Source organism: Pieris napi, chromosome 13 (assembly GCF_905475465.1).
Source record: "Pieris napi chromosome 13, ilPieNapi1.2, whole genome shotgun sequence".
Classification (NCBI taxonomy): Eukaryota; Metazoa; Arthropoda; class Insecta; order Lepidoptera; family Pieridae; genus Pieris; species Pieris napi.
Window position 1 is genome coordinate 4131042 of NC_062246.1, and position 17901 is coordinate 4148942.

General features: G+C 31.0%; 1 protein-coding gene across 2 annotated transcripts in view; it reads left to right on the forward strand.

Moving 5' to 3' along the window:
- The first annotated feature begins 10864 nt into the window (after positions 1–10864).
- Positions 10865–17901, forward strand: part of LOC125055146 (zwei Ig domain protein zig-8-like) — a 43013-nt gene continuing 35976 nt past the window's right edge. For both annotated transcript variants that reach the window (XM_047657418.1, XM_047657419.1), the window contains exon 1: positions 10865–11130. The gene's annotated coding sequence lies outside the window, so the exon portion shown is untranslated. The remainder of the gene's footprint in view (positions 11131–17901) is intronic.

The window sequence follows — 17901 nt, forward strand, 5'->3', positions numbered from 1 at the left end:
AATAGAAGCAAAATTACTTGTATATTCTAGTACACTATTCTCGACTATAATGTTCTCAGACCGGTAAAGAAAATCAATATTTGAGCCGTACAATAGGCCACTATGTCCATAACAGGAAGTTTGAAGGAATTTCACGTCCCGGGATTTCTATGAAGAAAACTTTTATTGACTGTTAGGTCCCGTGGGAACAGAGCGGTAAATATTTAGTGTGGGGTACTAGAGGGGCGATATGAGGTGACAAGGAAGAAGTTATCACGTGATTAGGAAATTAATTAACTTCGCTTTGTCCTTTAATTAATGCGAATATTTTTCATTTAAATATACAGTTAACATACATAGCTATGAAGTTATTTATGTAAGTATTTGGCAAAACATATTTTATAATTATTCATTGAAGTTTTGTTATGATTTCAATGCATAAGTTGAATATTCCATATAGTCAGGAAAATTCATGAAACATTACTAAACTGTGGCGTTTTTTTTTAAATAATTATATATTTTTTAAATTATTTTAAATGATTAGTGTCTGATCTTGCGCTAAGGGCATATTAACCTTTTCAGTAGTTGGGTTCAATTCTTGGTATAAAATGCTGAAATAGCCTAAACAAGAAATACTGTCCGTAAAGCAGAACTTTTTTAAATCACTAAGGACAAAGCTAATAACGTAATGGCGAAAATAATCCAATTTGATGAGAGAAAAAGTGCTTTTAAGTAATGAACGTATTTTCGTAATAGCATTCTGTTAAAGCGGTTCTCACAATTCTAAATTATTTTTGCTTTATTTATGACAGTGTGTATGATTTGTGGGAGATCCATTTACGAGTACTTTAGAATTTCGTTTACTATATGCTGCAACCTTGGCTACCACTAGGCTTTGTGGCAAGAAAAAATACAATTTAAACAAAAATATTATCATTTCTAAATGTACTGCCAGTTCTTAAATAAAAGGGCGTAAAACGGACTGACTTTTTTGTTCTACAAAATGCTTATAAACTGTAATTATCACACCATGTGTCTCGATGGCATATTGTAGCCATATCATGGAATAAAATATTAGGTCTGTTGGAGCAAGGTCCGCGGAGTACGGTGTATGTACATTCCAATAGAAATGTGTGGTCTAGCGTTAACCAGCCTTGGTTGTTTAGCAGTTGCTGACAATAGATATCTGCCGTAATCATCTGGATTTAAGAAAGTTATAGTGAACAACCCAGACACTAGTCCACCAAACGCGTAACGTAATTTCGGAGTAAATTTTCGCTTAGGGCACGATTTGGCTGGTTCAGCCGGGTTCAGCCATTGCGATGAGTGCTTCCGATTATTGTACAGGATCCACTTTTCATCACAGGTAATGATTCGATTTAAAATCCCTTTATTGTTGTGCCGTTTGAGTAACGCAGCAGTCGACGCGCGTTTGTCTAAATTTCCAGAACGAAAACGGAAAAATTAAATGAAATTACGCGAATGTATCATTGGTTTCGAAAAACAATATGAACGAACGAAAAACAAACAAAATTTGGAATTCCTAACCAAAGAGGAGATATTTGAGGTCAAAGTGGCCAGTACGACAAAACGCCAATTTCATATGTAATTACCTAATAAAATTTTAAATAATTTAATCATTAACATGTGCATTCATCGTGCGTGAGTACAAAAAGTATGAAAGAAGTACTTTTATTATTGAATCTATGTTCTTTTGTTTGTTATTATAAATTCAAAACACGAGATTAAATCTTAATATATCTACAATCCTATGCATAAATTACTTATTATCTGATTAAGCAATTAATTTATGCGCCACTAATAGTGATGTGTGGGTCACATTAGCATTAAACAACAAATGACATGTTCCATTCAAACGATAACTGTTTGTAATTAATCATGAATACGTTTTACGTGCCAATGATGTCAATCATTGGATATTTTTCATACATAAAGTAAATACTATATACGCGTTACGAATAAAATATTTTTGAAATTCCTAGAATATGGGGCCTCATAGCCTAGCGGTCTTATTAAGTGGCAGCTAGAAGAGGGGTACCGGGTTCGATTACCGGTTCGAGGGCAAGTTTTAATTTAATTTAAATTTGTTCTCGGCCTATGGGAGGGTTGTGCGGTACCGGGCGAGTGCCTAAACCATACATGGTGGACACGGTCGAATTTCTAAAGACAAGCACGAATTATAAAAAATCCTATAGTTGACGCTGGCATTAGCACAAATCGTGACAGAGCCATAAAAAAAAATCCTAGAAAGTTCCGATTTGTCAATTAAAACGTATATAAATGTATGGGTGTCTATGGGCTGCGTAGACTGCCCTTTTTGGTCGTCCCGCAAGCTCGTTTGCCCCCCTATTATATAAAAAAAAAAAAAAATTGATCTATGCATGTATGTAGCTTAATACAATTCTTGTGGTATATTAGTAATATTATTTAAATATACATAATAACATTATTATGGTGAGGGTGCCGTTGGATTCAGAGAGCGGGGTCTGGTCTCAGCCCTAAATTTCCAGTACAACCAGTTAGTAGTTGACGTTGACATAGTCTAGTCGACAAGTTGAAAATGGAACAAAATAGAGATACTACTCCTAAAATTATGTGCGATAGCTCATTGGATCCGGAATGACGTCTAGAAAAATGTGCTAAAAGCGTGTATTAGCACATAAAAAATTGCAAAAGTTATAGACCATTAAAGATGAAAAAATAATGGCATTTAGTTTTTTGCCAATATTTAATAAACTATTAATATTTAAGAAATTTCAAATAAAGATTCTGAAAGAGGAGGAAATTTCCAACAAAAAACTCCTGACTCCCGGAACTCTATCTCGATTATTTATAATGTTAATTTAACGCTAAAAATAGGTCTGCGGGTGACATTTTTAGGATTCGCGCGTGGCGTCAAAAGCGACTACGGCACATTAATTAATTTATTTAAGGTATTGAATATTTTTTTTTAAATTTGAAAAAATTATGGTGTGTTCTGAACACTATAATTAATTTATTCTCGTTGAAAATTTTACTTAAAGTTAATTTTTCAACAAGTTAAATAATTGTTAACTAACGAAATTTTCTCGAACGACCGTCTTAATTGTAAGTGAAAAAAAATGTTTAAATAATGGTCGTAAAAATATTTCGCTTCGTAGAGCCTTTCTTACATACATACTTAACAAGATCGTGCCATAAAAGTTAAAAAAATATTTATACTTTGTTTATAACAATTTTTTTACTTAAACAAAAACTTAAAAATCCATGTAATGATGTTAAAAAAAAATTTTTTTTTCTCAATCATCATATAATCGTTTTTTTATTAATACAAGATATTTATTGATTTGCAAAAAAAAAAATTCCCGCCATTTGTTGATAATTTTTTTTTAAACAAATTGATTAAATCAATATTTTTTAAAAAAATTTTAACACAACTTTATTACATTAAAATTTTTATGATTTTTAAAAAAAAAATTTTTCCTTAATAACAATTTTTAATTGTTTATAATCGTTTTTTTTAATTTTCTATTGTTTAAATAATTAGTTAAGAAATTTTTTTTTCCTAAAAATCATAATTGACAGTCTTCTATAAAGTAACAGAAAAAAAAAATTTTTTATCAACAATTCTATTGTTTATTAACTTACCAATTTGTTATAAACAAATATTCAACTTTTGTTTATTTTTTTTCTAAAACTTCTAAAATTAACAAAAACAACCATATATAACAAAGTATAGAAAAAATTTATCATGAATATTACTTTTATTTAAAATTAAAATTTTTTTTTTTCTATACTTTGTTATATATGGTTGTTTTTGTTAACTTTAGAAGTTTTAGAAAAAAAATAAACAAAAGTTGAATATTTGTTTATAACAAATTGGTAAGTTAATAAACAATAGAATTGTTGATAAAAAAAATTTTTTTTTCTGTTACTTTATAGAAGACTGTCAATTATGATTTTTAGGAAAAAAAAATTTCTTAACTAATTATTTAAACAATAGAAAATTAAAAAAAAACGATTATAAACAATTAGAAATTGTTATTAAGGAAAATTTTTTTTTTTAAAAATCATAAAAATTTTAATGTAATAAAGTTGTGTTAAAATTTTTTTAAAAAATATTGATTTAATCAATTTGTTTAAAAAAAAATTATCAACAAATGGCGGGAATTTTTTTTTTTTGCAAATCAATAAATATCTTGTATTAATAAAAAAACGATTATATGATGATTGAGAAAAAAAAATTTTTTTTTAACATCATTACATGGATTTTTAAGTTTTTGTTTAAGTAAAAAAATTGTTATAAACAAAGTATAAATATTTTTTTAACTTTTATGGCACGATCTTGTTAAGTATGTATGTAAGAAAGGCTCTACGAAGCGAAATATTTTTACGACCATTATTTAAACATTTTTTTTCACTTACAATTAAGACGGTCGTTCGAGAAAATTTCGTTAGTTAACAATTATTTAACTTGTTGAAAAATTAACTTTAAGTAAAATTTTCAACGGGAATAAATTAATTATAGTGTTCAGAACACACCATAATTTTTTCAAATTTAAAAAAAAATATTCAATACCTTAAATAAATTAATTAATGTGCCGTAGTCGCTTTTGACGCCACGCGCGAATCCTAAAAATGTCACCCGCAGACCTATTTTTAGCGTTAAATTAACATTATAAATAATCGAGATAGAGTTCCGGGAGTCAGGAGTTTTTTGTTGGAAATTTCCTCCTCTTTCAGAATCTTTATTTGAAATTTCTTAAATATTAATAGTTTATTAAATATTGGCAAAAAACTAAATGCCATTATTTTTTCATCTTTAATGGTCTATAACTTTTGCAATTTTTTAATAATAATAATAATTTATTTTTTGCAAGAATATGGTTCAAAATGTTAAGGTGATACAATCATAAATCGTTCGCATATTCTGCCACACACGATGGCGCGCAAATTTGTCTTAAAGTATTTCACATTATTATTCAATGTCAATTATTCTTATACTATCTAGTCTATTATATTATATACATTATATCATTAGCTTTATATCAATTACGGTGTTTCATGCAAATAATCATTTATTGAATAGTACATTTTTTCTAAAAGTAATTCACTAAGTCGCTTTTTAAAGAATCTAGACGGAAGATCTTTTAATTCTTTTGGTAATTTATTGTAGACTTTAATTGCCATACAAAAGCTGTTTTTCCGAAACAGTTCCAGATTGATTTTTGGCACAGCCAATTTCATCCCATGTCTACTTCTTACTTCAACTTCTACATTCGACTTAAAAATATGTATGTTTCTGTGCACGAATAAGGATATCTCTAAAATATAAATACATGGAAGAGATAAAATTTTGAGCTTCTTAAATAAAGGTACGCAACTATCAAGACAGTTTGCTCCACAAATTGCTCTAATACATTTCTTTTGAGCCTTAAATACCCTATTTACTTCGACTGAATTTCCCCAAATTATAATTCCATATCTAAGTATAGATGAAACATATGCATGATAAGCAGCTAATACCGTAGCATGGTTAACAGTTTCCCTTAGTCGTTTTAACACAAAAACAAAACTGTCTATTTTGTTCTGTAATTTTTCAATATGTGCCTTCCAACTACAAAATTTATCTATCGTTATACCTAAAAATACACACTCGTTCATTATGTCTAGTTTATTGCTTTTATATTGTAAGTCTAATTGTGTTTTAGAGTTATATGTCTGAAAATGGATTATGTTAGTTTTGGTCATGTTTATTTGTAGATTATTGGAATTCATCCAGTTAATGGCGTCGTCTAGAGATTTAATTAAGTTGTTTTTTAAGTCTTGTTCGTTTTTACTTTTTATTATAAGTGTAGTGTCATCAGCAAATAGTATACAGTTCTGGTGTATAGCATCTGGAAGGTCATTTATGTATGTTAGAAAAAGTAGCGGGGCCAAAATACTGCCTTGAGGTGTTCCGTACTCATTTTTCTTAAAATTGGATCTATAGGTTTTTTGCTCTAATTTACAAATCTTTGTTATCTCCACATATTGCATTCTATTTTCAAGGTAACTTTTCACCCAGTTATAAGCATTACCTCTTATTCCGTAGCAATCTAATTTTTTTAAAAGTCTTTCATGACATACAAAGTCAAAAGCCTTTGTCATATCTAGAAAGATACAACCTATAAGCATTTTATCATTTAAGCATTCAGTAATTTGTTTGACTAGGGAAAAGCACGCAAGGGTGGTAGAACAATTTTTTCTGAAACCAAATTGTTCTTTTTTTAAAATATCGTATGATAAAAGGAAATTCTCTATTTTATTATACATTACTTTTTCGAAAATTTTAGATAATATGGGAATTAAAGTTATTGGTCTATAATTAGTCATTTGTGTTTTTGCTCCTTTTTTATGTAATGGTTTGATAATTGATATTTTTAGTTTTTCAGGAAAGATTCCTTCTTCCATCGATAGATTAATTATGTATGTCAGTGGATCAAGTAGGTATAAAGCGCATGATTTAATTGTTTTGGTATCTAAATTATCGTATCCTGTAGATTTTGTATTTTTTAGCGATGTAATAATTTTTAATATATCCGTGTTATTTATGGGGGAAAGAAAAATACTTTTATGATTTAGAGGGATTTTGGCTTCTGGCAAATTGTTTGTTTTATTTTTTGTAGGCAGTGAGGTAAAATAGTCATTAAATAAGTTGCATATTTCATGTGGTGATTCATATGTTTTGCTATCAATATCAATTGCTTCTATTCCTGAATAAAATCTCATGTCTCGTGTATTTGTTTTAATTACATTCCAGGCTGCTTTAGTTTTGTTTTTTGCGCAATTTATGTATTCTGCATTAGTAAGCTGATGGGACTTATGTATACATTTTTTTAAAATAGATGAGTATTTATTATATGCAGATTTATTTTGTTTTTTATTGTGCTTATTTAAATGATATTTTAGGTATAACGTTCTTTTTTTTATACAACATTTTTTTAGGGCTTTAGTAAAGAATCTATTTTTGATAGGTTTGAATGTATTTTTAATTTTTAGGATCGGAAAACATAAATTGTAAAACAAAGTTATAGTGTCATGGAAGTTGTCGAATGCTTCATTTGTTGTGGTGGAGCTGTATACGTCCGAGAATGTGAGGCTTGATAGACACCTAATAAAAGTATTAGTGTTTTCCCTATTGAGTTCTCGTCTGTATATAAACCAGTATTTTGGAATATCTTTAAAATTTTCGTTTTCTTCGAGTGTAAAAGTCAGTGATTGTGCGGTCTCATGGTCTGAAAGTGCCAAGTAGTGGAGGTCCGAGTGTGTGTCATTTATGTTACTTGCTATTAAGTCTAAGCAGGAGTTTTTCCGTGTTGGGTGTTTTACATGATTTTGTAAATTATTATTTAGAAGAATAGAGATAAGTTCGTGGGAACTTTTATTATTTTTTAAAATGTCTATGTTCCAGTCTCCACATAATATTAGTTTTTTGTTGCGTTTCCTGCATAGGTTACTTAAAAGTTGTTCTAAATTATATAAAAAAGTTGTTACATCTAAAGTAGGAGTCCGGTAAATACATATTATTATTAAGTTGTATTTACTTATTTCAACGCCACAATATTCGAATTGGAGAGGAATTGGGGGTCTAGGGTAAGAAATTTCCTTGTATTTCAAATTGTTTTTTATTAAGATGCACGAACCACCTCGGCGTTGATTAGGCCGAGAATATGAAGAGACTAATCTATAATTATTTATTTTAACGTTGGATTCACTTCCTTGTTTAATAAAAGTTTCTGTGAAACATATGATGTCCACACTTCCCAAACTTCCTTGCAGGTCCGTGATGGCTACACTAACTAAATCCTGTTTGCTAAGCAACCCTGCTATATTTTGATGGACTAGTCTTAATTTATTTTGCTTATTAGTTGTTACGAAAAAAATTACAACTGGAAGGCTGGTTTTTATTTGTAATATTGGTACCTGACATTTTAAGAAAATTTGTTATTTTTAATTGTACAGTGTGAGTCGACTTGTTTGTGTGACTAGGTTGCACGCTGGATTTATAGTTAAGATTTGTCTTATGCTGTGTATAATATCGAATGTACTCAATTTCCGTGTTTATTTTATCACATAAGTTGAAGAGGTGTTTTGTATGAGAATAGGGTGTGTTTTTATCGTACTTCGAGTGGCGTATTTTTAAGTAGTGGCAATATTTATAATTAGATAGTATAGATTCTAGATGAAAGTTAATTAATTTTACATTTAAGTGAGCATTATATTGTACATTGGTTATAAACACCTTTTGCTGTCGCAATTGGTATAACACATTACACAATTGTGAGATGAAGGTATAAGGGCGTTTATCGTTTGCACCTATTATTAATACTATAATGTCTTTAGGTTTAATGATGGAGTTATTAATTTCACTGATACAACTACTTAAAATCTGTGCACTCGTAGCATGGGGCTTTATAAACGAAGTAACTTTGTAATTGTCCTTTTGTATATTTAATCTTGATTTTATTAATTTATGTGTTAAGCCACAAGCTTGCTGATCTCCAAATATTATTATTTTGGGTCGATTTTCTATTACTTGACCATTTAAAGTCATGACATTATCGTTTTGAATAACTGGTTTTGTTGTTCTTATAGTGACATCTATTGGCAGCTCCTTACTATTCTGCTTGTGGTTTTCAATATTTGGTGGAAATTCTTGTACAATGCGCTTATTCTGTTCCTTATATTTGGAAGGGCAGGAACTACAGGCGAGTTCCGCATTTTCTTGGTTTTGCTTTTGTAGTAAGGTGTTGGTAGTAATATTAATAGAAGGTGAAGAATAATTTTGTTTTAGATTATTTATAGTTTCCTTTTGTTTTATAATTTCAAGATTTTTCGTGGAATTTTCAATTAATAGGGTTTCAATTGTTTGATGTGCTGAATCCAATTCTAATTTTAATTGTTTTATTTGCTCCAATAATTCGGAATGTTCATATAAACTTCTTGTAGAAATGTCTGGTAAACTTGTTGAGTCATAACAGTCACAGTTCGATTGACCAGAACTAGATGAAAGGTTAAGGGAATCAATAAATCTTCTTTGCTTTCTTCTCATTGTAACATTGTCGTTTTCCATTATAAAAAAAAAATATATATAAATACAATGATAACAATTTCTAACAGATGTATGGCTTGAACCGATGTGATTCGAACCGGGACATGTAATAGTTATGTGAGAAACCGAGGAAGAGAGATAATACCACTAGCCAACAGGCCTATTACATGTGTTTCAAAATTAAGCAATCTATTTCTATTTGTGTAAATTGCTTTGAAAATACGTTAAAATTCAACTGATGTGAGTCACATCGGAGAACAAAGGATTCACTTAATTTATTTGTTTCTTCACTATTATCGTAGTTCACTAGTTTATAGCACTTTACCGGTAAGTTTGTCACTTTATTAGTTTGTAGATTGATTGGAAATTGTATTTTTAAGCAAAAATATGGTTTTATGTAAAATGTTAGGGGTCAAATGGGTCAAATGTTTTATTGCTATTATTGTCACTTTTCCATAAAAAAATACTTATTTAACATTACTACCACAAAGATAACTTTTACAAACTTCACTGATTTACTTTTTAATTGAAATAATGCACCGAAACTATTTATAAACAATAAAATACACGGAGCTATTGTTTACAGGCCAGCGCCATCTACTCACTTTTATGTGCTAATACACGCTTTTAGCACATTTTTCTAGACGTCATTCCGGATCCAATGAGCTATCGCACATAACATTTTTTAACATTACCATATAATAACGACCTCATTTGTCTATGCCTATATTACTTAGTTATTACTATCTATTTCAATCGCATGCTGCAAAGAACTAATAAAAACATTTAAATTATTAAAAAAACTCAAAGAGATTTCAATTGAAAAACGTATAAAAATGATATCCCCACAGATCGGACCTTTCAAGAGCAGCAAACTAAAGCTTAAACATAGAAAGTCATTATCTTCGGTCTCAAGCACTATAAACTCCGATGAGCTTCGATTCTTTATAATATAAAGGGAAAAAAGATTTCAGAATAACGAGAAAGACCAAACCGAGCGGAAATCCCCGTTCGATCCGATCATTCGACCATGATTTTAAGGTTCTACTGATCGTATTAATCTTTATTATTGGTCCATCTCAAAAAATAAGGGATAAAAGCATTTTAATAAGTGCGAAAACTGTTGTAAACACTTAAGGTGTTTGTAATTGTACTTGTAATAATCTAGTACAGAGCTCGTAGAGCAGTGTTGGCCAAGTGGCTACAGCGTGGGACTCTCATACCTGAGGTCGTAGGTTCAATCCTCAGCGTGCACCAATGGACTTTCTTTCTATGTGCGCATTTAACATTTGCTCGAACGGTTAAGGAAAATATCGTGAGGAAACCGACATGTCTCAGACCCAAAAAGTCGACGACGTGTGGCAGGCACTGGAGGCTGATCACCTACATGCCTATTAGATTTTAAAAAATGATCATGAAACAGACCTAAAGAGGGTGTAGCGCCACTGATTTATTTATTAATAATCTCGTAAATTAAAATGCATTTAATACTTCTAAAAAAGTAGTAGTATGTTCGAAAGCAAGAAGTTTAAAAGTCTTACGACATAGAACTTACACGTCTTTCATAATCAAACTTTGTATTAAAGTTAGATAGGAACTTCCGCATGATTTAGTGGTTGAATAACAGGTTATGGAATTAAAATGGAACATTATAATTTCTCGTACAATACTCAAAGGTGTAATTGAGAAGAGAACAGGGATTAATTGAAGCAGGAATGTATCATGAGTGCAGACGAGCGTTGGTGCAAAGCTACGCAGGCGCGCCTTCTACCCAAATCGCAGTGACGGCTCTCTCATCACTACGGACGCTCGTAGCACATCCCTTAAGGCGGCTTCTCACTAGCTGGTTACGATGAAATATAAAACCTATTTGGTCTTTGCGCGTTAATTCGTTCCAAATTCAAAAACCTTCCCAGTATCGCGCATAATTGTTAAGTTTAAAAATTATGTGTGTGTTCAAACTAGTGCTAAGTGATAAAACTTTGTGATTAATTTGAACATTGTAAAAGTTGTGTGTAAAAACAATTGAGATTGTTTTCGGAGCGGGTTTTTAAATGGTAAGTTAGTTAACAATTTGCAGCTTCTGTTTGTTTTTTTTGGAGTTTATGGGATAGTAAACGACGCGAAAAAGAGTTTTACGACTACCGTTTACAACGTTTTCAGTGACATGCAATCGTAAACCGTTTTAATCTCGCAAAATAGCTTTACGCCGAGCCCGTTATGCTTAATAGCTATAAACCTCCTTTAATAAAGAATTTAATTATTTCAAGTATGTAATCATCATCCTTTACGTCCAAATAAACCTTCTCTTTAATTAGTTAGGTTAGTCTAAACCTCTATAAAAAATTGCGAATTACAAAAATATTTCCTATAGCACTGCTCCACGGAACATTTAAATTAAGAACAATAGATTTAGTTGATTATAGTATTTTAAATACCACTTTAAAGTGATAAACTGAAAGAAACCCACAATAGGATAAACAATTTATTTGACAGATTTTTTTACTTTTAAACTTTCGGCTTTGTTGTAGGTGTGGCCTTTTATTCCTTCAAGACACAACCAATTATTACAGAACAACGGGATTACGATATAATTAATACGGTTAAGTTAACCTATAACATTAAATACTATCAGTTTTTGTTCTTATTAATACTTCGGCCTAAATAATTTAAATCATCAGTTTGGACAAAGGCGAAATGAGTTTATGATCTCAAGATCATTTGTGGCTGGCATTTAAAAACGGTCAATAAATTTAGTTCTAAGATACCCTTTGTTTACAGATAGATACTTAATATTCACAACGTTGTTCTTGTTTAAAGACAAATCAATGGGGCATGCATTTCTGGTCTGTTTCATTATTATTAAAGGCAAGTAATATGTTTAAATAACTTAAAAAAAAAAAAAATTCTATGTATAGTATTTACTCCAACTTTGATTATGGTCCCTTTGGAATAGACACGGGGCCATAGGGTACAAGTACACAGGCACATTATTTATCTTAGCCCCTGGTCTGTCCAGGTCAACCCAAAGCTGGTGCTTTCCTCTCTCAACGTATACCTAAGTATCACAATACAAAGAGGAAATGCTACCAGTTTTAGTATTACTTTTTTTTCAATTTTAGTTTCTTTTATTTTATTTTTGTTTTATGGACATTTAGATAATTTTATAAATTGTATTTTAACAATAAACAATGTATATATATATAATATATGAACATTGAACATACTATAATACAATCGGAAAAATCTATGGGAATGCCTCGGTCATAATATATTATACCAACATGTGAAATAAATTATAAACAAGAATATATAATATATATAAATTATAAACAACGTAACGACAAAAGAACGCGGTACAAACAATATACAATAACTAAAAAAATTAACAAACCTAGTATTGATAGTACAACAGGCGCATTTTATATAACTTATGGCTAAACGCATACTGGACCTATTTTTAAACAAAAAAAAATGTTAATAAATTATTGCGACATTATGGGACATTCACGATTATACCTTTTGTGGTCGTCATTTAAAGATGAACCCCTTAATTCATAATGGACCATATGGACAAAAAGTGCTATTGATGGTTTCTCCTTGTCACCCTTACGTCACTTTTCTTATAAATTGCTGGGACTAATCATTCTTTAGGTCTTTTATTCGTTTGGTGTAATCAACTAAGATTATTAATTATATTTGTATTTTATGATATTTTTATTCTTACCAATAAAAATATCTTACCTTCATCTCTTATACATTTTAGGTATCGATACATAACGATTTACTTTCTATTATATTCATGAACAAGACAAGTATTGCCATATTAGGGACAACTTCATAATACTGTTTGCTTTGTAATTAGGTTAAGTACGAACTAATTGAGGGGCCGACCAACACAAACGGTCGGTTACAAGATTGATGTGTTAAATATATTAGTAGAGAATAGTCAACAGTCGGGGTTATATGGTGGTCGGGTTTAGGTAAAGGTAACGTACATAATACATATATTACATATAACAACTTCTTAGTCACAATTTATTTAAACAGAATCTGTATACTTATTTATATAATAGTTTAAAGCGTGAGTTGCTCCATAGACGAAAAATATGGCACAGAGCGCCCCACGCTTTTTCACAATAATACCAGTATTTTTTGTTCATTACCATTTTCAGCCTAAATTAGGAATTAGTTTTCACTTTTTAGTTTGATGTGCTTTAAAAGCGTGTTTTTTTAGTTTTTTTAAACTATTATTTATTTTGTTGTGTATCACACACAGTGTTTTTTACTTGAAAAAAACGAAGCCCAGTGTTTTATGTTTCAACATTCACTAAATATTCATACATTCTTACATTTGATGCAATAACAAAGTTTAGCGCACGCATAACAATTTAATATCGCGAGGTATTCACAAAATGACAAAAATATGTAAACCGATACAGAAAATCAGAAATACCTGCAATGAATATGAAATTCCAGGCAGAATCCGAGTGACAATGAAGGTGGATCAATATTTATGAGATGAAACTTGCACTTCAATACGAAATTCGTGAATTGTTAGAACATCGAATGAAATTGAAGTTATGTTGACGACGTAATGTAGAAGTGAGAATTGCAAAATATTTTTCGTTTTCATGTTACAAGTTTGAAAGTGTACTCTTAACTTTAAATTATAGGAGTTTGTATGATATAAGGGTTCATCCGTATGTAAGCAAAATTAACTCACATCAACACGAACAATGCAAAAAACTCAGTTTTGTAACGCGCATCCAGGACATAGAACGACCACTATTTAAGTCTTGACTTGTTTAAGCTATCGCGGAATATGCTTAACAGGATTATTAAGAATATTCATAGCGCTAAATCACCTGCACTTTCACGTATTACGTATTTAATAATAATAATTATTTTATTTTCATTTCGTGAACCTTTTTGTATATAATATGTAATGAATATTTGGTTGTTTTTTGTTGTATATAATTTATTATATAGATTACGAGTAACTAAATAAAAGCCTTTATCGATTGATAGTAATTTACAAAATAAACACAATTACAAATAATTGGAAAAAACAATTAACATTATTTTATGTTTAGTAACCAGTTTTATGGCTAGGTCACCATACCATTTTAAAACCCAAAAGTTTTATAGTCGCAGACGTTGTAGATTAAAAAGTTAACGAAATATACTTTTACACTTTTCTTTCTTTTTCATGTGAAATATGATTATAATACAATCTTTCAGTGGTTTCTATGTAATGAATGTTATATGTTTTGAACAAAAAACGTAAGCAAGGCGAATGCTACACGCTCGATATTTATCGTGATATTTATCGTGATATTTATCTTGTATTTTTTTAGTATACTACACACTCGATACGGATCGCGTCAGTACGACGGTAAATTTCATTGAGTACACTCGTACATTTCGTGTTACAATATGAGTAACAATATTAAGAAAGCTTGCGTTGCCATTATTATTATTATTATTATCAGTATATGCTGATATACATCAATATCCAAGACTTTGAATTGTAAACATTTTCCGCTGCAGCACCAGATCGTTTCAAATCTGTTATTTTTTAAATTATTTTCTGTAGTTTGCCTAGTTTGCATTTGAGGTGTCCCATATGGCCGATTTACACGTATTAAGTTGACTAAAAATTTACTAAATATTAACTTAATTTTAAGTAACTTAACCCGTGTAAACAGTGAATTTAGTAAGAAGTTGCAAGTTAAAATTTAGTTGCAACTAAACAAGGTAGAATAGAATTTTGTCTATTTTTCGGTTAAGTTGGTGGGCGTGGCTAATCACTTGACACGTTTGGACAGGCAAAATTTAGTTAAATTTAAGTGAAAAGCATAAGCTGGCGGAGTCATTGCAAAGCTATGCTTTTGCTTTCGGCGCTGGAAGCTCAAAAACATATCCAAAACTATTTGTCCGATATGCGTATACAACAATTAATGAACAGTAGTAGAACCCCTTCCCCAATGAATAATAGTAGCCGTTTTACTCCTTCGCCTTCTTCAAATACGTATTACGTTGAGTCCCCAGAACCTTCACAATCATGTATTGGAGCATACAATACAGTAAATCCCCAATCAGGAAGAGAAAATCCTATAATATTTTGTTCTGTGGTCGTCCATCTTGAGCGAATAAATGAGTTTAACTAATTATTTAGTATTTTCACGTGTAAACGGTTACTTAAAATTAAGTCACTTGAAATTTAGTTAAAATTTAGTTAAGACTTGGCAACTTAATACGTGTAAATCAGCCTATACTTATAGGTAATGTTTCTAATACAAGTATGAATTCTCTATATTATTCCGCCTCCATATATGCGCGTCCTCTTCCATCGCTGGCAGAATAAATACTGACGCGATAAATATCGAGCAGAGACTAGACGCTCGATATTTATCGACGATAATTGATACGGATCGTGGATTTTTAGATTTCTAGAAATCCAGCGATCCGTATCACGGATCGTGATACGCATGTACTACACATCGTAATTTTGGATCACGATCCAAATATCACGATAAATATCGAGCGTGTAGCATTCGCCCAACGCATGTTCTAGAATTTCACTTGACAAACTTACCATTTTACTTACCATCACGTGAAACTTCAGCTCGCTTGATCCAACATACAACGAAAATCAAAAGTCAATTAAAAGTACAAAAAAATCCGTTCTAACCTTTTGATGGTAGTCCAATTTTACTGAAATAATAAATCAGCGCTGAGTAAAACTAAACTTTTTGTTTTGTTAACTCGTTTGTGAAATTTGCCTGAAACAGACGAACAAATTGCCAGAGTTCACACAAACATTATTACTGTTTTTATTAAAGTTTAAGCGTTTGTTTAATTATGAGATTTATTATACCTTTGTGGGAACGATATAGTTCTGCTTGGTTCATTGTTATCTCGAAACTGGGTTTTTACATTAAATAACATGTTTTTTTCTATGATATCTATACATAGTAAAAAGTCAAAATATATTTATTCATTCGGTAACTTATTGATCGTCATTAAAATTACTTTAATGACTTTGAATTTACATTTACGTCCAGAGTATAAAAAACATAGTGTCATGGTGATCGTGAATAATGTTTATTTATTATTTTTTTGTTATAACAGGGGGCAAACGGGTAGGAGGCTCACCTTATGCGATAAGTTACATTGCCACTTTGAAAAACAATCACATTGTAAGAAGGCTCGCGTCGTATTTATTTGTACGCCCTTTTTTTGAAGGACCCTAATTCCAATTGGTGCGGAAGTACTTCTGTGGTTAGTTCGTTCCACATAGTTGTGGGGCACGGAAAAATCTGCCTTACAAAATGCGGTGGACGAAAGGTGTTACGGGTGGAATTTCTTATTCTGTCTCGACGCCCAATGATAAAATTCAGCTGCAGATATTAATCCAAACAAATCTTCTGAACACTCGCTATGGTTAATGCGGTAGAAGATGTAGAGAGGCCCCACATCTCTACGCAACGCCAAGGGATCAAGTTGCTTGGAAAGAGACCAATGGATGGAGTTGGTACTGGGGAGCTCCCCAGATGTGAGAACAGTACTCTATATGGGGCCGAATTTGCGCTTGATAGAGTTGCAAGCGGTGGTCCAGAGTGAAGTAGTAGTACCGTCTAGTCTTGCTGAGCACAACAAACTTCTTAAAGGCAAATGACCGCCAAACTGAACGTCATCCGATATGTCAACGCCCAGTATTCCTCAGAATACTGAGTGAATACAGGTACCAAAAAAGGCGCGTTAAGATTGGATTCAACTCAGGAGCACAAATTCGCATCACAATTGAGGGCCATCAGGCCCACTCGACTTATGAATGTCCAAGGAAAATAAAGGTTTGCGCATAGCACGTTGCCAATAGGTAGGATTACACCGGAAAAATGTCGGTGGTGCCCATAAGAGACAACAAAGATCGGTATACCACCTCGGCCATAGAGTCAGTAATGGCATCTACCCGACGAAAAAAATGGGTTAAAATTATTTTAACTATTATACCACTATCACCAACCCTGTATGACAGATGAAGTATATTTCATACCGCAACATAAATCTATATATGTTTATAGTATAATATGTTTTTATTCAGCGAGTCTAATCCTATTTAAATTACTTGTCTAATTGGTATCATGTAAATTAAAATACAGATAAATTATTAGATCGTACGAGTAAAGTTCTTTAATCACATTTTCCCACTTTTCTGGGATTTGACGTCATTCTGTCAAACGTCAACCTGTGACAACTGTCATGCTGGGCGGGAAATTCAAATTGTCTAATGATCTCGTTATTATATTTTAACGAATGAAACTTATTATTTACTTTTATGCAGTGTACGATGTCTTCTTATGGTTATGATCATTAATCGAAAATCTTAATTTTACAACAATAACTCATTTATACACTTTAAAATTAAATTTGCATTTAACTATAGATACTTATATGTATTTCATAATAATATTAGCGTTTTAAGTTCAAATACTAGAGAAGAACAAATGGCAGACGGAAAAAGTCGCTAATGTAAGTTGTATCTAGGTCAAGAAAGGTCTTTTGAGAATTCAGCCAATCTTTTGTTCAATTTTTGGCAGCTCCTTGCGAGAAATGGTGATGCCAGATTATAGGCATTGTATGTTTTACATATTTAGATGTAATTGTTTAGAATTCCTTTATGACACAAATACATTTTAAAATCGAGAATATGGAGTAAAATATACATTTAAAAGGAAAAACTATTCAAACCCTCCTTTACTATAATTTGTATACATAAAATATTCAGTTTCGTAATGTTGTATGCCAAAAAAAGCACAAGT